Source organism: Carassius carassius, chromosome 28, assembly GCF_963082965.1.
Source record: "Carassius carassius chromosome 28, fCarCar2.1, whole genome shotgun sequence".
Lineage (NCBI taxonomy): Eukaryota > Metazoa > Chordata > Actinopteri > Cypriniformes > Cyprinidae > Carassius > Carassius carassius.
The window spans coordinates 22,143,354-22,166,277 of NC_081782.1; the positions used below are offsets into that span (position 1 = coordinate 22,143,354).

At 35.8% G+C, this 22,924-nt stretch overlaps 1 protein-coding gene across 11 annotated transcripts in view; it reads right to left on the reverse strand.

Moving 5' to 3' along the window:
• The window catches only part of LOC132108203 (teneurin-4), a 214,804-nt gene extending 196,576 nt beyond the window's left edge, over positions 1 to 18,228 (reverse strand). For 9 of the 11 annotated variants that reach the window (XM_059514830.1, XM_059514832.1, XM_059514829.1 and 6 more), the window contains exon 1: positions 17,918 to 18,228. The gene's annotated coding sequence lies outside the window, so the exon portion shown is untranslated. The remainder of the gene's footprint in view (positions 1 to 17,917) is intronic. The other 2 variants (XM_059514831.1, XM_059514828.1) reach the window with 1 other exon arrangement.
• Between the last annotated feature and the right edge of the window lie 4,696 nt (positions 18,229 to 22,924).

The window sequence follows — 22,924 nt, forward strand, 5'->3', positions numbered from 1 at the left end:
ACAATATACACTACTGGTAAGTAATTTGGGGTCAGTCATTTTTCTTTCTTTCTTTTTTTTTTTTAAATAAAATCAATACTTTTATTCAGCAAGGATGTGTTAAATTGATAAAATTTGAAGAAAATATATTATTAGAATATATATTATTTAGGGATGGGCGTTTTTCCGCAAATATCACATTCGAATATTTGAGCTCACAAAAAAAAACGAATATTCGAATATTTGTTTATTTAAATTAAGTTTAATGAGACAGACGTTATTTTTCAGCAACATTTTATTGTTTCCGTCATTTTGAACAAGCTTGACCTTTGACAATGCGTGCAAACAAACAAAAGTACAGATTAAAAGCAAAAAAAAAAAAGTGAACAAAGAAAAAACGTAAAGCAGCCTGCATTAATTAGGCTATTGTAGAACGTAGCCTACACTTAACTTTGAAACTTTTAAACTGTCAGCAAATCTTTCTTGCTTTTTTTCTATTGTTTTTCATGTTCTTGTTAAGAAACACAGACATGTAAACGCGGAGAAAACGCGCTCTGACGGCACAGATGTTGGCGGGACTCACAAATAACGGTGTGCTAAGCGAATAAGTTTTGTGAAGCACTTCGTGTTTTTGTTTCACCACTGAATGGGATCCTCATCTGGTGGGATACATGGCTCCAGCAAGAACTGTTCCCACTCGTCTCGGCTGGACTCTCTGTAATCATCGCTGAAGAACTGGCTCAGCCTTTTCCGACGAGTGGGCATTGCATCCTCTTCATCGTTGGTGACAATGGCTGCTTCTGCAACACTCGCATCAAGGAAAATAATGTTCTGATAATGTTACAAAAAAAAATGTTCTTACTTCTCTAATGTTTTCATCGAGAAACCTGAGATGTTTGTGCCGAGGGTCTAGGGCGGACGCGAGAAGAGGAGTTTTCACTGCATTCTCCAAGTTAGCGGTGTTTATTCGTTGCTTGAGAGATGCTGCAACAGTGTTCTTGAATTCGGTCATTTTCTGTGATTCTCCACGGCATATTTGAAGTACTGTAGAAGATCGCAGTTCTTAGGGGTCATTCACATGTCGCGTCTTTTGCGCGCTCAAGTTCGTTATTTCCAATGTAGGCGCGCGGTATGCGCGCTCATAATGGAAGCGATGCGGTCGCGATGCGTTTTTTTCCAGGCATGTCCGCACCGCATCGAGTTAAAAACATCTCAACTTTTCAGAATGCCGCAAGCGCACCACAGGTCGTGTGACAAGAAGTAAACATTCAGCTTCATCCTTTCCCATAACAACGTTGAAAGCTCAGCCAAGATGAAGGAACAGCTGATCATAGCTGTATATGGATTGCAATTTTGAAATAAATTTAGTAGCTGAAAAGTGATGAAAGCGATTTTTTTTTGCTGCAAATCCATTTATCCTTTGCTGAAATTTCCGCGTCTTCATGGAGAGAATGCGTCATTGTTGCTTCGCAACGACAGACGCCTCAGGAGCGCTTCTGCCCGAGCGCTTTGGAAAGAAGGAGAAATATGTGAACGGCCCCTTATTCATTCATTAATTATTTTTTGCTTGCATACATCTTCATACACCCGTACTGTGGAGAAACACAGAAAGTGACAAAATTAGGTTTTATTGTGAACTTTTTTTTTTTTTTGCGAAATTCGAATATCATTTTTATTTATCGAATAATTAGAGAGCAGAACGAATATTCGAATGTTCGACTATCCGTGCACACCCCTAATATTATTAGAAATTTTTTTTTTTTTTTTTTTTTTTAATAAATGCAGTTCTTTTTAACCTTTTATTCATCAAATATATTAGACAGCAGAACTGTTTCCAACACTCATAATAAGTCAGAATATTAGAATGATTTCTAAATGATCATGTGATAGACTGGATGTTACATTTGACACATGAAGGCTGGAGTAATGATGGTGAAAATTCAGCTTTGCATCACAGGAATTTTTTTTTTTTTAAAGTATATTCAAATAGAAAACTATTATTTTAAGTTGTAATAATATTTCACAATATTACTGTTTTTTCTGTATTTTTGTTCAAATAAATGCAGGCTTGATGAGCAGAAGAAACTTTTCTTTCAAAAACATTAAAAATAGTAATGTTTCAAAACCTTTGGTCTGTACTGTATATATTTTATTTTTATTTTTTTCACATTTACATTTTAGAGCTTAAATAATCCTGCATTTTGACAAATCAGGTCAAGTAAATACTGTAATCTGTACTAATAAAAACAACATGCAAGAATAATACAAGAAAGTATTGGCAAACACCGCAAAACATTTCATGTGAACTGCCATGTCAAAAACATTCATGCATACAGAAATTCTGTATTCCATAGATGTGTGATTATTACATACAACAAGAATACAATACTATAACAGTTGGCCATTTCAAATATACTCAGTGAGCGAGAGAGAGGAGTAAGGATGGAGCGTGGGAGGTTTAAAAGCAAATTAGAGCAGATCAATATTTCTGTCTGACTGGCTCAAGACTTAGTGAAGTGGCCTTAACAAAGTGCTGATATTCTCCCGCCATGTGTTACGACTGACACATGATTACAACTAAGCAAACAAATGGACAAGACCCGTAAAGCCAGTGCCAATCAAACAAGAGGCCATTCTATATATTTCCTCTCTTCGTTTCTAGCAGGAAAAGTAAAGCTACATGAAGGATAGATTCTGTGATTTCACCATTGTTAAAACATCACCATTTTTAGCATAGTTATTTTTGGATCAAACATAACAGGACTGTACGAGTACATAAACAATTTACACAGAAATGGTTTCAGTTTCTCCTTTACTGTAGCTGTGGCTGGTCATTTCCATTGTTCAGTTTCATTTCTCACTTATAAAGCTGATTCAATTTTCTCAAATGGCCACCCATAATTATCTGCAGTGTCTGCACAGCGTTTCTGCATGAATGCACCCTGTTTATGAGAGCAGGCCCACATGAACAGGGGCCAAATTCCTTAGTAAGCCTTTTAAATTGTGTGACCGTAATTGCTGTTGTATTAGATGGCTAAGCTTGTCTTTCATTTCAGAATCAGAGCTGATTTTGCTTAAAGACCCTCTTTCTTTTATACATGTACTGTATATGATATGTTCATTCTTTGTCTTTTTTCTTGCTGAACTCTTGCTGTGCTTATGTTTATGTTGGAATGGTCACATTAAAGAGCTGAGTGCACATGAATGCCACCGTAACTTCATAATTACATGTGGGAAACTTTCTTGCTATTGAGCACAATAAATTGAAACTTTGAATGTCATTGTAAAATTTAGTTTTGTCTACTTTTGGCAAAGATTAATGATAAACTTGGCAAATGTCACTCATTTGGTGGTTAATGAGGGGATAGACTTGTGCAACCCAGCGTTATTAATGTTAACTAATATATATATATATATATATAATTTATTAGGGATGTCGCGATATACTGGTACTGACGATAACCGTGATATTCAAAGCAACAATTATCGATATCGTGTTAATTTAGTGTTCATTTACTATTATAATAACAATAAATTATGCATAATTGCATGCAAGCAACCCTAAACCAAACTCTTATCCTAACCCTAACCATATATAGTAAGTACATTTTGTTAATAAATATTACTCGGTACTTAAATGTATAATTATACTCTAACAAGGACACCTTAAAACCCACCTAACAGTTTCAACCAAACTAAATTTCCCATCATTCACTTTGTACAGAAATGATAAAATATACAGACAAAGCATCAGTCTCCTAATGTGCGTATATATACACGTATATATTTCTATCTTTGTCGAGAATCCATCAAAATCCATTAAAATCACATGAATGTCATTGCCATAATTGCAGTTTATAAACTCATGAGTAGGAACTTTCCAGAAGGACAGATTAGAAAGTCTAATGCAACTATGAGAATATCAGTTTTCTACAAAAGTAGAAATTATTCCTAGTCAATTTAGTTACAGCAAATTTAATTCTAAATTTTCACCATTCCTAGAACTAAAAAGCAAAGCAAGTATCCAACTACCCATTAATTTAAATAAATAAAAACACTATCAAATAAATATATTTACAAATAATAATAATATCATAATAATATCATAATATTATGGCAGCACAATATTTTGGGCTTAATTTACAGGGTTTCTAAGCATATTCTTTTATTTACAGTTTCACAGTTGGGCAGTGTAAAAAAATGATATTTACAAACAAATTTATTATTAAACCCAAACGTGTTGTTTAAAACAGTGAAAAGATTACAGAAAGATGTTTTTACTTTCAGGCAAAAATTTAATCTACAGCAAGATTTTAAAAAAACATTTACATATACTTATTTTATGGTAACACTTTATTTTAGGGTCTCTTATTAGCATGCGTATTACTAGAATATTAGCCATTTAGTAGCAGTAATTAAGCATACTGTATATTAATGCATTATTCTACATGACTTTATTTTACATCCCTAATCCTACCCAAAACCGAAACTTAACAACTACCTTACTAACCTTAATAAGCAGCAAATTAGTAATGTATTAGTAGTTAATAGTGAATAAGTTTTCCCTATTCTAAAGTGTTACCCATTTTATTTATTGATTATAAAGGGAAATTGGTCAATTGGATTTAGGCCTTAAGAGTTAAATCATGTAATGGCCTACTTAAAGTTATTTCTACATATTAGGCTGGGAAAGATTAAAGTATTTCAGCATCGAAAAAAACTACACATCAACCATAACGAAGGCAACCACCGCAATGCATTACGATTCAGGCCATTTTTCTGTAATTTCCTCTCTACACTTACAGCGCGGAACTCTCAATGAGTAACTGCCGTCCAATCGGCCAGAAATGACTCTAAACCTAATGTACTTTATCTAACGTGATATTATATGACTTTCAGTGATTAACGGCTTGGAACATTACGCAGCCATTTATTCCAACAAAAACATTCCTACCGTAATGAGTGCCGCAGCCTGCGTGACATTCAAACACAGTCCTCACTTCTGGTGTCCTTTCAATGGCAAATCACTGGGGTCTAATTACCTGCAAATTAACTGCCATTTCACCATCTTGCATAAGATTATGTGCCACATGATGAAACGCCACTGGGGAGTCTAATATGAAGAGAGGAACCCATACATGCAGAAAATGTGGGCGCCACTTTGTTAGTCTGATAGCAGGAAAATTTGTGACGGCTGTCAGAAAAAGTGCCCGGATAATGTAACCCTCAAACACCGTAAGGACGTCTTATTATTTACATGTCACTTTGTTCTCTGTTCCCACAGCTTTGCATAGTGGGCTGATCTCTCGTTTCTGCCTTGTATTTGTCTCGCACACACACTCGCGCTCTCTCTCTTCCTCTGTTTCGCTCTTGCTCGCATACACACTCATCCCTGGAGTCTTTCTCGACAGAGGAGGTAGATATGCCACAGGACAGAGCATGTTTCGTCAGCGGCCCCGGCTTAGTCACTACCTCTATTTTCTCCGCTCTCTAGAGCTGAGGTTGCAGCATGGCCACTGGAGTTCATCGCTGCCCGGCAAAACGACTGAATCACTCTCGATAACAAACACAAAATGTGTCACTTCTTTGTTTTATGATGCAACCTCAACTTCGATCCATGAAGCAGCCAAAAACATACCTTAGCTTATGGCAATGTTTAAAGTCAAATCTATTTTTATATGGTGCTCAGTTGTGCCAAATGCTGCCAAAATCATTAAAAAAAGTTGTATAGGCCTATAGTCGGTTTCAGGAAATGTTAAGTCATGCATTATTGTGGCCAATAGTTTGTTACATTAACGATCACTGCCACTGATTTAACATCTTATCTCTGGGGATGCAATATCCAAAAAAAAAAAAAAAAAACTAAAAAAAAAACAATCTCAAGAAAACAGAAAAGAACATTCATTAAAAATATTCTTGAATTTAGAAAATAAGAAGAAAATAGTAGAACATTTTGTGAACCCAATCCCTGGTCAATTCATCTTTGCATGTTATAAAAAAAAAAAAGTGGTAATATTGCAAACATGCCCTCAGTCTGGCTCCATTCTTACTTTTCTTGGATCTTCATCATATTACAGATATACAATTGTTTGTAAATGGCCTTTTATGTTAACTTTACAGGTAATGTGCAATTTCTTTGCCACTAGTGATCCCAAAACTAATAAAAATAATAAACACTTCTCCTATCTCCCATTGATCAGATACAAATTTAGCCCTGCCCCAGTGTAATGGGGTATAGTATCCACATCCATATATTAATAGTATCCACATTCTTTTTTAACATGCAAGTAAGCTATTTCCTGTAGTAAATAACTAGATAAATAACAAAGCACAGTATATTTACATTTACATTACATTTATTCATTTAGCTGACGCTTTTATCCAAAGCGACTTACAATTGCTATATATGTCAGAGGTCGCACGCCTCTGGAGCAACTAGGGGTTAAGTGTCTTGCTCAGGGACACACTGGCGGTTCACAGTGGATTCGAACCCGGGTCTCTCACACCACAGGCATGCGTCTTATCCACTGCGCTAACACCACCCCTTATACCACCCCAGTATATGGCAGAGCCATAACTACCATAGACTTTTAGAGGGATTAAAAGTGGCCAAACTATGCCTGCGTCAAGTGGCAAATTAATATGGCTTTTTTTATGATTTTTACTGGAGTCTCTTATGCTCATCAAGGCTGTATTTATTTGATAAAAAATAATATTTTAATATAAAAAAAAGTAATATTGTGAAATATAAAAAAATTGGTTTCCTAGGTGAATATGTTTTAAAAAATGTTTATTTATCTGAATTTTCAGCATCGTTAGTCTTCAGTGTCACAAAAAATCATTCTAAATAATATGCTGATTTATTAACCAGTGATACTTATTATTTTCCAATTCTTTGATGAATTAATGTATAAAAACAATAGCATTTATTCAAAATAGTAATTTTTTTTGTCTTTACTATCACTTTTTATCCATTTAACACATCCTTGCTGAGTAAAAGTATAATTTTCTTTTCTTTTAAAAGAAGAAACAATTTTCTGACCCCAAACTTTTGAATAGTAGTATTGCAACAGTTAATAGTATTCTATTTTGATTAAACACTGTTCTTACCCTTTTTTACCTCAACCTTACCTGCATCCTACCTCAATAGCAGCAGACGTGTTTTGCAAAACAATATGAACACAATAAGTACATTGTACTTATTTTTGATGCAAGTACATAGTAGTTAAGGCCACCTAATATAAAGTGTGACCTTATTTTGTTTAGAATGAAAAATAATTTGTAGGAAAGCGATGGACCTGAATTCAAAACTTCATTAGCTACATGATCACTATGGCTCAACTACTGCACCAAAGCTCTGACTATTGGTTCATAAAGTGATCATTTTTTGCAGTACTACCTTACTTCAGTATTTGTTCTCTGAATGTAATATTAAAAATGTATTTCCACTGTCATTAACAGAGTCTAAATTCAGATATATATTTACTGTATGAGTCTTAAGTCTGTAAAGCTTCAGTGATCTTATAATAGTTTCAAATTCCTCTATTAGTCCTTGAAAGAAGCTTTAATAATTGCCAAGCACACATACCATTTCACATGTGTAAAACACCTTGCTACATACTTTAGACAGACGGGTCATTCTAGGGGGTGTTTTTCCAGACACCTGAGCAGAAACGTATGAGGCGCATTCAAGTTTGTGACAGTAAATTAAGCTCCGGCGACAAAAGCTGAAATCCGAGTCTCATGCAAGAAGATTGCGATTAGCTTCCAGTGACTTATGTGAATCATCACAGAAATTGCTACATGTGTAGCGTGAAATGCTGGACACAATGGATGCACTGTTTCTCTCAGCACAAGAGAGGTAACATGAACCTCCATCCTCTCTGGAAAGTGGCTCAAGTGCACATATTAAGGCCCCCTCCTTCGAAGCCCCCTCTTCCAAAGACCACTTCAGGAGCAGAGGCTGCCTGATGGCAACGAGAAGATCCTACAGTAAGAACAAGGAAAAAATGAGAGGCAACATCAGCCAGGCCTTTCATTGAAGAGAAAATAAATCAATATAATACAAAGATATTCATTAGGGGTGTCTGCTAAGGCAAGAATCACTTATGCTATTACTCATACTTAGGGTCAGGGATTGAAATACCCCCTGACCTTAAGAATTAAACTTTGGCACAAGGGTCAATGACAAACAAGAATGTTCAAAAAGAAGAAAAGGGAAATAAATAAATAAATCTCTAACAAATATGCCTAGTCCTTGGAAGTATAATCTATAATAATAATTGTAAACATAAAAAGATTATTGCCATTGCCGAAGTACAAATAAAATGATCAAGACGATGATGTTGATGACCCACATAAGTCTTGTTAAAAAAATTACTTTAAGGACTTTTATAGAATGTCATAGAAACACTCAGATTAGGGCTGCACCATGTGTCGTTTAAGCATCGATATCGCGATGTACGAATCCACGATAGTCACATCGCAGGATGTGCGATGTAGGCTGTCGTAGTTGATCCATTATTCATTTACCGTATGGACCAGCTGCTCCCCGGCCCTTGACGAATGTGATTCGCGGATTAATTGCACAGCTTAACCATCATAGAGTGAAAGTCTATCATTTGCATGTGTTTTTATGTCCTGTCAGTTTAACAGGGCGCATATAAGAATGAGCAGAGAGAGAGAGAGAGAGAGAGAGAGAGAGAGAGAGAGCGTGAAAGAGCCCAGGCCGCACATGCATACTCAACTCCACCGTCTTCAAACAACACGAGCGCTGTCTTGCTCTCTCTCCCTCGCGCATATTAATTAAAATCAATTGACACAATCGTGTTGGAAAAAAAAAATATCCAGTGATGAAATGTTTTCTGTGTTGTCAAATCTTGTGTGATATCCTAAACTGCAGAGATAATAACACAACGCGTGCCTTACACATCTGATTCGCGAATTAATGATTCTTTTGTACCGATTCAATATAATGAATGGTTTAAATAACTGACCTGTCCTAAACTGAACTCACGAGACGTCTGAATTGGTGTATAAAAAAATCTGTAACACTTTACAATAATGTTCTATTTATTAAACTATTTAACTACATTATTTAACATTTACTATTACTAAACTGCACTTCTACAACATTGTTAATTTCAACATTTAGGCTATAGCCTTCATTGTTGAAATCAAAAGTTGTACAGTATTTTTTAACATAGTTAATCCACTGTGAAGTAACATTATCAAACAATGAACAGCTGTGTTTTTATAAACTAAGATAAACAAAGATTAATAAATATAATAACAAAAGTATTGCTCGTAAGTTCATGTTAGTTAATATGTTAACAATTCAAACCATATCCTCAAGTTACAAACAAATACTTTACTCTAATTTAAATAATACTCTGATGTTTAAATCATTTAAAATGAGAATGTAAGTGTGCTCACCCCATTTTTGTTTGTAAGAAAAAATTAGATTAGATTTCATATCGCAATATATATCGCAGAAAAATAAAATATCGCAATGTCATTTTTTCCCAATATCATGCAGCCCTAACTCAGATAACTCTAGAAACCATCTAGAAGTACTCTAGCAACCACAACAACACCTACAACTTTAGGTTTGAATATGAACAAGCAACATCCATATTTTCACATTTTCAAGCAGCATCCACATAAAAAATCCACTTCAGTTTTCTCTGCATCTAAACAACACCACAAAGGTGAATCAACGCAGGGGGCTGTGTCCTCACAGGATTGTGGGAGGCAGATGTTTCGGGGTTCCAACACAAAAGGTCCTGCGGTTGAAAAGCAGAGTGTTGACTGTTATCAAAACAAGAGTGCGAAGAGCATTCATCACCTAACTATTCAACCAATTGGCCAGCAAAGAAAAACAGTTGGTATTAAACACATCCATGTGAATCTTTTTCTTCCCTGAGATGAGTAATAAGGTCATTTACAGGCCAGGGGGTGCATTAGCATTGCACAAACAAAACAGACAATGCCACAGTATACAAGGATAAATGGAGAAACCTCAAATCTGACCTCACTCTGGCACAGTACTGCTGCTAATGGCAAATAGCCAGTAATTGATTAATCGCCCAGCGTTCAAAGGCACCATTTCGTTCACATGTCAACCGAAGCAAACCCATCATTTGTTTTACTATTTCAGTGTTTCGACTGCTATTTTTCAAAACATCTTCAGCTTTGAACTTACGATGGCGTGGTGATCGGCATTTGTGGGATTTTTCTATGGGTAACTAACAATAACAAATAACTTCCCAGGGGAAAACTGTATCATCGCTCTTTCAAATCTCAAGAGATTTCACTGGAGATTTCAGTTATGTTACATCTACACACCTTTTTATCTCCAAAGTCCTTTGGAGTATTAAAATTCTGGTCTAAATCAATAAGATAACAATAAGGCCAATATTAAGATTATACTTTTGTGTCTAAATATTGTTCAAAATAAAACACTGAAAACTAAACTCAATTATTTTAAATGCTACAATTCAGGCGTAGCAACACTGTAATGGAGCATATGAAAATGTATATTTATTGTGACATTTACTAAAGATTAAATTGAACAGTTACTAGGTGCTTAGATTAAAAATTGATTATTTTCTCACTAATGACAACCACTTTTTAAGGACTATTAACTACAAGTTTTGCCTCAATAAACTCCTAGTTACTGTTTATTAATAGTAATAAGAGAAATATGCATGCAAAACTAGGAGAAATTTGTATCAACTGATGACAATAAATATATTAATATTTTATGATTCCGGATATGGTAACAATATATTGTGCATATACACACACACACACACACACACACACAAAAGGGTAAAAAAAAAACTAGTGATAAACTGTAAAGGACAAGTAAAAATCTTTCAAATTAATGATAGCCGTAGTTTGACAAATTTAAACACAGAGATATTTTTGAGATATCTTCTAAAGATCTTGAGAAGAAATGTGAGATTACTTAGGTCTGTATATCAGTAGAAACATCTTAAAGCTAAAAGTAGAAGCCCCTATACAATCTCATTGCTGTCCAGGAGAAACAACTCAGAATTTATTTCCTATGGGTTTACAAGAAACACTGCCTCCCTCATTTCTCTGAGCAAAAACTAAAACCTTTATCAACTGACGCTTCTATGCAAAACCTGAAATTACAGTACATTTTCTTTTGTTCTTGGCAGCCAGCATCCCACTTTAAAGTAGCATTCTGACACATCTGAATACAGTTAGAGACATTGTAGAGAAATCTTCTGAAGATCTCAAGATGAGTCTGAGCTCTTTTTCTCCTCTGGGAAACCAACAAATTAATCCAAAATCTCCATGTAATCTCACTGCTGTCCAGGAGAAACAATTGAGACTTTCCTTTCTAAGCCTTTACAAGAAACAACGCCTCTCTTGTTTCTCTGGGAAAAATTAAAACCTTTATAAACAGATGCAAAATACGTAACTGCAGTATACATATTTCCATTTTGGCATTAAATAGCTTGGCCGTCAGCATCCCATATTTGGGGGAGTATACCTGGTGAAATTGCATGGGAATAGGTGCCCAGACTATGAAGCAGGATCTCTTGAAAGTCATTTGAATGTAAATGTGGCAGCTGTTGTTCCTGATCCCACTTTTAGAATACACAATGTCCAAGCCCACTGGAGTGAAGAAAAAGCTTTTCTTTCCCCCAACTGTGTGAAAAAACACACCGTCGTCTAAAGAAAAGCTAGAGTCACATTTCATAAAAACACCCAGCTACACTTCACATTTTAAAAAAAAAGTAATGCCGCAAAGCCCTGACAGCTGTGTAGCAATACCAAGAATGTGGCTGCTTCAATGAGAATTTTCCTAAGATTAACCAAGTTTCACTAAAAGGAGAGAGAGAAAATTCCCTCATTCAGCAACTCGCAGCCCTCATTCAGCAAATTGCGACTGCTCAGTTGACCAGTCATCGTTCAGTGATTCTGGAAATGAAGAGCGCTACAGCATTTTTTTCCCCCCTCTCTCCCAACTTTCAAGTCCAATAAAACATTGCGATCTCGACAGGCTGCCATTAGCCTTGTGTACGATAAATCACAGCTTGACAGACTGCAGCTTCGACTAAACATAATGCTCCGGGCAAGCAAATACACCCCCTGCACCCTATGCTCTCATCATCGCCATTAATAGCATTCATGTTGAGAAGGTGAACGGGAAGGCTGCGTTCGTAAAGCCCAGCTAATGCACCAACTGTACCGAGTGACAGTGATTTATACACTGTCTGAGAGGGACAAAGCAAAGCTCTGATCGTTTGAGCGTGCGAAAATTAGCGGATTCCTCCCAAAACAAGCGACCGTGACAATGCGCTTCATTTACAGTAAGATCTGCTTTTCCTGTCAGAGCGACACGCCATTTAAACAAACAGAGGTGGAAAACAATGATGTATTGTTTTGACTGAGGTACTGTAAAGTCGTGAGTGAGACCTTTTGGAGCGCTAATTAACGGATGCCATGGAAGCTGTTGGTTGTTTGTCTTTGCAGGATTTCAGGAAAAGTGTTATATCAGGCAATTAGCACAATTTTTAAAAAAGCCACGGTAAGGACTTTTAAAAAGACATGTTTATCTGCTCGTTGAACAAGTTGAAAATGTTTTGGTCTTTTAACTGAAATCCATAGTGTTTGTAGAAGTTTAAAAATCACCAAAAAAATGATTTGCATTTCTACTAGACTTTCAATTTATGTTCACCCATATGACCAAAAAATATATAATTATATTTTTTACAGTTTGTTGCATTAAAGATTTAGCTTTTTTTTTTCTAAATATTAAGATTTTTTCTCTCTCTTTTTTTCTTAAGCCTGGTTCACATGGGACGATTTAAAAATTGTCGGCCGATTTTCCAAACCTGAGAGACCCCACACACGGCGATAAAAAATCACGGGTCTAACAGTTTTTGCCATACAGTGTGTGGTGTGCAGCCACACGGCAAAATCAACACATCACACACGAACCGATTTGACTCCCGAGCATTCCCAGGTCAGACGGGAAATCTCGCAAAATCCCTCGAGATCAAACGTGACTTCAGAGTAAACAATCATGGCAGACGAAGAGGATGCAGTGGCCATAGTTTGTGCTTTGTTTTTAACCGAGAAAAAACATAAGAAAAACAAGAAAAGGTGATGGTCAAAGAAGTGGAGACAAAGTCCTCCATCTCCGACGTCCACCTGACTTTCTGGTGCGCCATGCTGCCGGCTGTTTTGATTTTGTTTCCCGGTAGTTCCTCGTCGCCTCGTCACCTCGCTTTCTGATTGGCTACATGCCACAGTCCACAGGCTGCGTGATCGTTTGTCCTCGGAGGATACCACACACGAGAAGAAATCGGGCCAAATAAATCCAACATGTTGGATATCCCCGATTTGAGATCGGAGCGGTCCCAACGTCCTTCCGAGCAGAGGAGAGCAGTCTTAACACACCACACACAGCAGGAATATCTGATCAGATTATTTTACGATAATCGGAGCATCCTTAAGATTGTGGGAAGGTGTCTATCGGGGCTAAAATCGGCCTAATTATCCTGCCGTGTGAACTAGGCTTTAGGATTTTGCATTTCCAATAATCCATACTCTCAAAAAATTAAACAAACTGCCAAACTGACACATTACACTTTGAATGTATTGTATTTTAAATATAAAATATCTAAGAAGTTGCTGAAACCTATACTTGTAGATTAAAGTTACTGTATACAAAGAAAGCATTATTGTCAAATTAGGCATCTTTCCTAAAGACTGCACTTTTTTATTTTTACTTTTTCTTCTTTTTTTTTTTTTTTTTGCTTAAGTGCAAGAGTAAACATTTAGACTTTTGTCAAATAATATCCATACTTAATGTACTGTACATTAAAAGATGCCCAATTAGATACATGATTATTCAAATTTCTAAGGAATTATGTATTCCCTGCACCAGTATTTGAGCTTATCCTGCTATTGCATTGTTCTCTTTGTCTGCAAGCAAAAACAATCCTTTAAATAACATGGTATCCCATTCACAAATGAAACATTTCATTTAGAGCAAACAAAATTGTACCTTGCCAAAAAGAAAAAAGAAATCAAGAAATCAAGCAGAACACAAATGACTCGTTTATTTTTAAACAAACTAGCTTGCAAACTGACAAGTTGTTATTAGGACAAATTGGCATTTATGGTTTAGGAGTAGCCATTGCTTTCAATCTTGGTATATAACAGGGGTGGTGGTATTTACAGCACTATAAACGGACACACAATAAAACCCTAATTGCATTAGCAGTCAGTGAGGGTCACACAACTTTCACATTGATCTCAGATGGATTTAGCACACAGTAGGTCACAATTATAATCCAGGTCATTGATCCAATATACATTTGTTCATAACCACCCCCATACACCAGAAAAAAATTTCATTACTATCCAGCAATGTACTTAACTATAGCTTATGGAAACACTACTAGATTGTGTTGTCAAAATGATTTGGCGGAGAATATCTGAGTTCTGATAACGTTCTTCTTAATCTGATGAGAGATCTCTGCTTTCTGTTTCTAAAGAACTAAAGGCTGATTTATACTTCTGCGTCGGACCTACTGCATCGACGTGCAGTACACATGCAAACCGCTAGTCTGCAGTGTCCACGGGTATGTTGCTGGTGTAACCTGCCGTACCACGATAAAAGGCATAGAATAAGTGGCTCGTAGGAGAAGCATTATAGTCGTGACACTGGAAAATAAATATCAAATCATGAAATCATTATTTAAAACTACAAAAAGGAGACAATAATGGAACAGGAGAAGATGGCCTTCTTTCCATCTCCACAAGGACTTGTATCACGGCAGATCGGCATTGATTGTGGCGGACAACTACTGATGTATAATGCTTTGTAGTATAATAAAGGAAAAGACATGTTCTTTATATAAGAAGGTGTAACATTAAAATATATTACAGCGCACATAAACACACAAAAATAGCAGACCATTCACAGCATTTGCAGTCCGCATAGAATTGTTAGATTTTTGGAGATGTGCACGTTAGGCTACGGCATAGGCTACGGTTTAGGATGTGCATCTATGCGTATAGGCTACAGCATAGGTTCCACACAGAAGTACAAATCAGCCTTCATGCCATGATGTCAAAAGCAAATGTATCTAGGTTGATGCTTCCTGAGTGAAAATTTCTTAAAATTAATCATACACCCGTTTGTTGTTGTCATTTTTTGTTCTTTTTTTCTTACGATGCTTTTGGGAAACACAGCCCAAGTTGGTTTTCAAACAGTTTTTCAAAAAAAATCACACCTTTTCTGCCATTGGTTGGGCAAACTGACAGCCACGCCCCAAACTCACACAATTGGTTGAGCTGAGATTGCTTTCTTAGGCTGGCTCAAACAAACGGAGCAATGTTTTGATAACTCCACAACATTTACAGAAGAGATCATGATGTGTTTACAGAATTTACAGGGGGGGAAGGAACCTACAAATGGCTTGCTTATTTATTTAGTTGCCTCTGCATTCATTTAAAATTGCACATAACCTTTAAATGTTTGGTGTTGGGTTTAAGACAAACTGAAGAATCACAAGAACAGTCTCAAGTAGGCAAATGGCCAAAAAGCAGGTGTATCAGGTTATGTTTCTGAGCAGTGTTTGAGAAGGAAAAATGCCTCACTGCACAAGAGTCTTGTGAAGACAGTGATCAGATGTTTGTAGCACTGCAGGGATAAAGAAACATGGCAGGGGTGCAATTCTGGGGCTCCTTAATAAGTGGAAGGTGCAATGAGCAACACTTCACACACTGTGTGTCCACCTTCCACTGATGTCTACACTCTTTCACAATAGCTCAGCTATGAAGGCTTATTACATGAGAGACTCCACATCTTGACTTGAAGAGTCACTGGGGAGCTCAAGCAATTCATTGGTTTGTTTCCATCATTGTTTCATCTCATTGCGGTTCCTCAGATGGCTTCAAACAAGTCAGTAGTTTATGAAACCAAACCAAACCCACAGAAAAGTGCTTGGACCATTAGAAAATGGGCATTTTGATAAATCCATTATCAAAAACAAAACAAAAAAATATAAATAAATATAAATATAAATATATATATATATATATATATATATATATATATATATATATATATATATATATATATATATATATATATATATATAGTTCATTTTCATAAAGATTCCTCAAGGAACACTGCATAATGTAAAAAAGAAAATGATTAGAAGAAGATAAAAGAGAAAAGAAATTAGCCTGATGTGTAGGGGCGAACAAAGAGAGAGTTGCCTGGGCTTTTCTTTTCATAGAAACCGCTTGTGTGGTGACCAGGGTCCTCATCAACTTGGACCATGACAACTGAAGAAACCAGGGCCATCCTCGAAAGGTCAAACCAATGGGGACCCACCAACTTCAGACTCATTTAGTACCACTCACAGCACAAACAGAACTTGGGGTCTCTCGAATTTAACCCCATGAAGCTTGTTATCCTCAGGCTCAAACACTTGCAAAATTTCACATTAATTAATACCTAACTTTATATGTATCTGAAGATGATTAAATTTGGTTACTTATCTTTGTATTTTTCCAAGAACAGAGGACCTAAAAAGAATCTTGAACTCTTAGGGTTCACTTAGAAATGATCCAAACTATCAAAATCTGTGAAATATTCTGAATAATTGGCCAGTTTATTCAAATGTCTCCTAGTGAATTTCTACTGAAACAGGTGTTCTTAACCACGGGTCTAGTTCATCGCATTGACTATGAACATGTCCCACTAACATTTGACAACCATAAAGTGTCCAGATACTTCAAGACATCATTAGTTTTATCATTTAAAACCCAACCATTGTCTTTTGTTAGATGTTCGACTTGAATGTGAGCTATATTTTCTCATAAAAAATATATAATTTAGCTAGATATTCTGTTCTCAAATGCAATGCCATACATTTTAACTGTGTCCCAAGAGATTGTGTGTATCTTTTATGTATACTGTGCAAGAAGAAACATCTCTTCTATCAATCTACAATCAATTTTTCAACAGCCCTTCTGTTATGTTGAAAATACTAGGCTGTGTGCATGCGCATGTGTGCTACTGAATAATAACAAAAAAAAACAGATTTAACATCTCAAAGCATTTTATTCTCTCATCATGAGTGCTTATTCCTCAAGCAGACTTAATGTAAAAATGACAATTACAAATATATATATATATATATATATATATATATATATAAATAAATTTTTTAAGTGCCCCTGTTAAAGTACAGCATCTATAGTACTGTCAGTGCACGTACATTTAAGCAATAATTGCCATATTTCCCTTAAACAACAGCAATAGCCATGAACTCCCCTCACAACGAACCCTCAGACCCCAAATAGGAGGGTGTTAGAGAGTAGGAGTAAAACTGGAGCTATAAATGCACATTTGCTTCACAGGATCAATCTGGAAACGCAGTACCCCACTGCCAGAAACACACCGGCAACAATCCTACCCTAGAAATCCAAACACTACCTTCTCTATATCCGTAAACTATAGCCATCCATCCAGATTACACCCCTCAGTGAATGATACAGGAGTGAAACATGCAGCAATAAGCAGGTACTCCCTCGGCCCGTTAATACGGGATGGGTGTTGAGTTCAGATGCTGGAAAATGCCCAAAATGTCCCAGTCACTGAGAACAAACTTCTATTTAAAAGGTTAGACTGAGTGTTTAAAAAGGTAGAGATATGAATCATTCATCCTTAAGCAATAATTAATGGTTTTACATGGTTACAGAGTGCAGCCAAGCCCTCTTTACTTTGCACTGCCCTTCCATGCTGCAAGTTTACAAGCTACTCCATAATAAATAAACAGAGGAGGCTGTGCGTAATAGTATCAAGGGTCAAACCAAACGCTCCAGCTGTTTCTGCAACAACACGCACTTTTCTCGTGAACATGCATCTCACCATTGCTGAAGAAGAAGGCGTCTATCCAGCGTCTTGCAGGTTGCGATCGCTTTTCCGGAAGGTGTTATGCTCTTAATATCGGTGTCTCATCATCATGATCTCCCGTTAGGAAAATGTCCAAGGCGCCGCATAGAGAGAGAGAAAGAGAGCGAGCGCAGGAGAGAGAGAACAGTGCGCATGGATAAGACGAGCCGTGTGTTTTACTGCGGAGAGCTGCAGGGCGAATAGCGTCCGTGTGCTGTAGTGCTGAGTCCGCGCGCGCTTGCAGTGGAGAGCAGTGCAGCAGGCTGGAGGCTGGAGGGAATGCCGAGGAATGACAAGCGGCTTCCAACATCCACAGTCGGCTCGTACCATGTGTGCAGACTGGAGAGGGGGGTGTGCGCGTGATCGCGAGCGCTTTTTGCGCGGGTATATCTAAGTTATCTACACTGGAATCCTATTAGTAAAACATGTAAACATACTACAATAAAAACGGTGTTTGGTTAAATGCGAGCTGCTTTACCTTATACGATAAATATGAAACTACTGTAAAAAAAATACTTATTGTAATTTTAGCTACTTTAAAATATTAGAAGAGAATCGTATGCATAGCTTACAGTTTTGTGTATATAACGGTATATATTTACAGTAAAAATTCCTTAACGCTTTTTAGTAAATAAAACCTTAGACTGGTGAAACCTTAGACTGAATAGACTGGTGTTTTAAACATATTTGTTGCTCTCAGCAAATATTGCTCATTTAAATAATCATATTTTACTAAAATGTCATCTTTTATACTTTGCTTATAATTTGAAGGTAGAGGCTATTTATGATATATTAAGACATTACATATGGCTCCTGCCGGCTAATCTTTCTTAGTTAAAATTAAATTTGAAAAATGCTTTAAAAAGTGGCTTGCAAAACTTTTAAATTAGCAAATAAAAGTGCATCATATAATTTAATGATCAGTTATTAAGCCATATATATATATTATTATTATTATTTATTTATTTGTATTACTGTGACCTTTTTTTCTCAGAATTTAAAAGATAGAGCCCTTGTTTAACATAATAATTATGTGAAGCATTATAATCACATTGGCAGACATGCAGGCAAGAATATATTAAAAACTATATAATGAAGTTAAATGTTTACTGAAAAGTTGTGTTCTCAGCACAAGAGACTTACACAATATCAGGTCAGGGCAAGTTGTGACATATGGTATATTATAAATTCATAAAGTTTATTCATTAAAATATTTGTTGGCCAAAACAATAGTTGACTGTTAGATTTTTGTATATGTTGTTTATATATGTTTTATATGCAGTATGCTGTTTCATAAATGTGTTACTGTTTACGTTTTTGCTGGAAAGTCTGTGTAATGGAAGGTTTATTATTATAACAACTTATCACCCCATGTATGTGACCATAATCAATATTTGGCCATTGTTTGATTATCAAGTGTTCAGTGAACTGTATATTTTTCTCTGGACAATAACAGTGTAACTGTTTCAATATATATGCTTTTTTCTTCTTTATGATTTGTATCTCTACAGAAATTGACTCTCAAAAGTATACTCACCTTGAGAAATATTAAGTGGGATAAAAAGTGTGACAACTAGACCCAGACTCCTCTGTATACATGGGAAGAAAATAAATCAGTTAAATCGATTTATAACATTTTAAATTATTGTGTATAGCCATTGATTCAAATAAATCAGGGACTAATCAAACAGAATTAATACTAGAACAATAACTATACTTAGTAAAAAAAAATGATTTGATCAATATAAATATCTTTGAAATTCTGTAAATATTCCATATCAATAAAATGGTATTTCTACTTGTTTACCTTTAATCACATACAAGTGAGTTAGTGAAAGAAATCTCATAAAAAATTTTTGGTGCAACAACCTGATGCCAGAAATTTGTAGGTTAATATAAGACGCAACCTTTGTGTTTTTCTGTTTTACTTCTTTTGTTTGGCCCCGCACGTTCAAGTAAGTCTTGCCCTCCAATCCGAAGCTTTATGAAAACTCCTCTATTGCGCCTTGCAAGGTTAAAAAGAATGGTCAAGGGTCCCTATCCCTCCAAGTATGTTTGGTTACCCTGAGAACAAGAGAGAGGCCAGGAGGTGGTATGTGTGGGGTTCAATTCACTGCATTATCCTCTGAAAGCTAATCTCGGGCAAGCTTAGAGCGTCTTACCGCTCCCTGACTGTGAATGGGTAAGTGAAAAGTTAAATATTCTTTCACATGTAAAACTGGCAGGCCAAGTTGGGATTGTGAACGTGTCAGTGTGAGATTTGGAGACCCTTGGTTAATATAAGCAACAGGAAGACGGGGCGAACCTCATTATCAGAGAGTCCATATGGGTCTGTATATATGGGGGCCCTTCCTATATGTGACCCTGGACCACAAAACCAGTCTTAAGTCTCTGGGGTATATTTGTAGCAATAGCCAACAATACATTTTATGGGACAAAATTATTGATATTTATTTTATGCCTACAATCATTAAGTAAAGATCACGTTCTTTGAAAAGATTTTGTACATTTCATACCATAAATATATCAAAACGTAATTTTGATTAGTAATATGCATTGCTAAGAACTTCATCCAGACAACGTTACAGGTGATTTTTTTTTTTTTTTTTTTTCAGTATTTAGATTTTTTGCACCTTCAGATTACAAATTTTCAAATAGTTGTATTTCAACCAAATATTATCTATCCTAACAAACCTTACAACAATGGAAATCCTATTCATTTAGCATTTAGAGTCAGATAAATGATGACTTTTGAAGTTCATAGAAACATTGTTGTTTATTTTGCTATTGGGGCAAATAGGAACACAAAAATGATTTCTTAGATTTATTGTTTATCCAACTATGATGATATCCGCTTCTGTAAAAAGTGTCCATAAAAAGACAATGTACATAAAATAAAAGCAAGAAACAACTCTATGGAGTCCTCGTTTTAGTGAAACAATAACAGTGCTACCATAGACTACCATTTTCTGAAGTGAACGACTCTATAGCAGGTTCCTTTAAAGAAGAGTTAAAAAAATATGAGTTATTGATTTTAATCAAGTCATTGAAACACTTCTCTGTATAATACACAGTATTAGCAGAGAGACACGTTCTTTTAAATGTAAGCAAAATGAACAGACTGCGGCAGGGTTGATGTTTTTTTGCGGGCCAAAACCCAGAAACGAAATATCCTTTATCATTTTATTATCCCATATTCAATGGACTTTGTTGAATATAGGGTTTTGGTTGAATGATTGAAATAAAGTGGCTATCACAAGCTCAAGATATATTCATATTTCTTTCTATGACATAAAATACATCGATAATACCTCCAGGCTGTCACACCACAGTACAGAGCCCCGCACATGACGTGCAGGAAAAAATAGTAGGCTAAAATCGTGTGCACGATTTACTAATTCTAATGCAATAGTAAATCGAGGAAACACAATAATAATCGTGTGTGTTTTATTGTACATTGAGGGAACAAATTAGTAAATTGTGCGCACAATTGATTTATTTTTTCTTGCATGTCATGTGTGGGGCTCCGTACCACAGAACTGTCTTGTTGTGTTTTCATTCCTTATGTTCTCTGTCTCGTGTTGATTGTGTCATTATGTTCAGGTGAGTCTTGTCATTTATCCTCATTAATTTCCCCTTATAAGTTGCATTCAGCTCAGTGTTTGGTTGTCTGGTCGCGTTGATGTGTACGTGTGGTTCTGCCTTCTCCTTATGGATTACCCCATGTGGATTAATAAAGACTTTGTATCATCATCATCTTCATCATCATCATTTTCTTCTTTGTTTATGCTTCTCTCCCGTGCCATAACGTGAAACAGGCTCCTTGTGTTTTTTAAAGGTTTTTTTCTTGTCTTTATAAAGGCATACACTTTTGTTGGTTGCAGAGCTTAAATTTATGCAGTAATCCAAATGTCAGTAGAAAATCCTATTGGGTTTTTGTAGGGAACCAGGGTAATGCTAACTTCCAGGTCACCCTCTGAAAACACATAATATCTGCAGCACTCCTAATACTAACTGAAATGTACCCAAATTAACTGGAATCGTATCCAATTGACAGCTTGTGGAGCAAAGTCTAATCGAAACAGGAAATCTAGACTGACAATTAGAGGTTTTTCACATTTTCTCAAATGTTATTCCTTGTATTTTAGTTGCAGTTAAAATTTAATAATGGCAGCTAGTTTCTTGCAAACTCAAATTCCACTCTAGAGAGTCTTTGGGTAAACATATGAGTACAAAAAGAGAGCAGGCTTAAACAATTGGAATGTTCCGCTCTCAAATCTCCTGTCATCAAGTCTTACCTTCACCTGGATCAGCGAGGGCCTGAAGGCACCATCAGCGGCGCAGCTCTGGCTTCTCTCCAAGCATGAAAGCCCAAAGGACACAGAGGCTACAGCAGATTACCAGGTCATTGCAAAGCGCTGCCACTGCCCTTCAGGCACAGGACACCCTACTGAGGACAGCATCAGTGCTAGCATGCTTGCATTGAGTTTCAGCAAAAGCAAAAAAATAAATCAAATTAAAAACATTCTGGCCAACTACTCACAAGAGTCAGTGCTGCACACTTATGAAAGGATGACGCTGTCCCTTTTGCTATCTTCTTTAATTTGTTGTTTTATTTATTTATTTTTTTCACTGTAATATAACAATGGACTGTAATTTGGATGATGTCCATTTCCTCTGTTTTAAAATAGTTATAGTGTTAAGCTCATTTCTCATTTTAGATTTCAGTTCCAGGCTACGAGTTATTTTAGTATGTACAACTATATATATATATATATATATATATATATATATATATATATAGTTATATATATAGTTATATATATATATATATATATATATATAGTTATATATATATATAGTTATATATATAGTTATATATATATATATATATATATATATATATATATATATATATATATATATATATATATATATATATATAGTTATATATATATATATATATAGTTATATATATAGTTA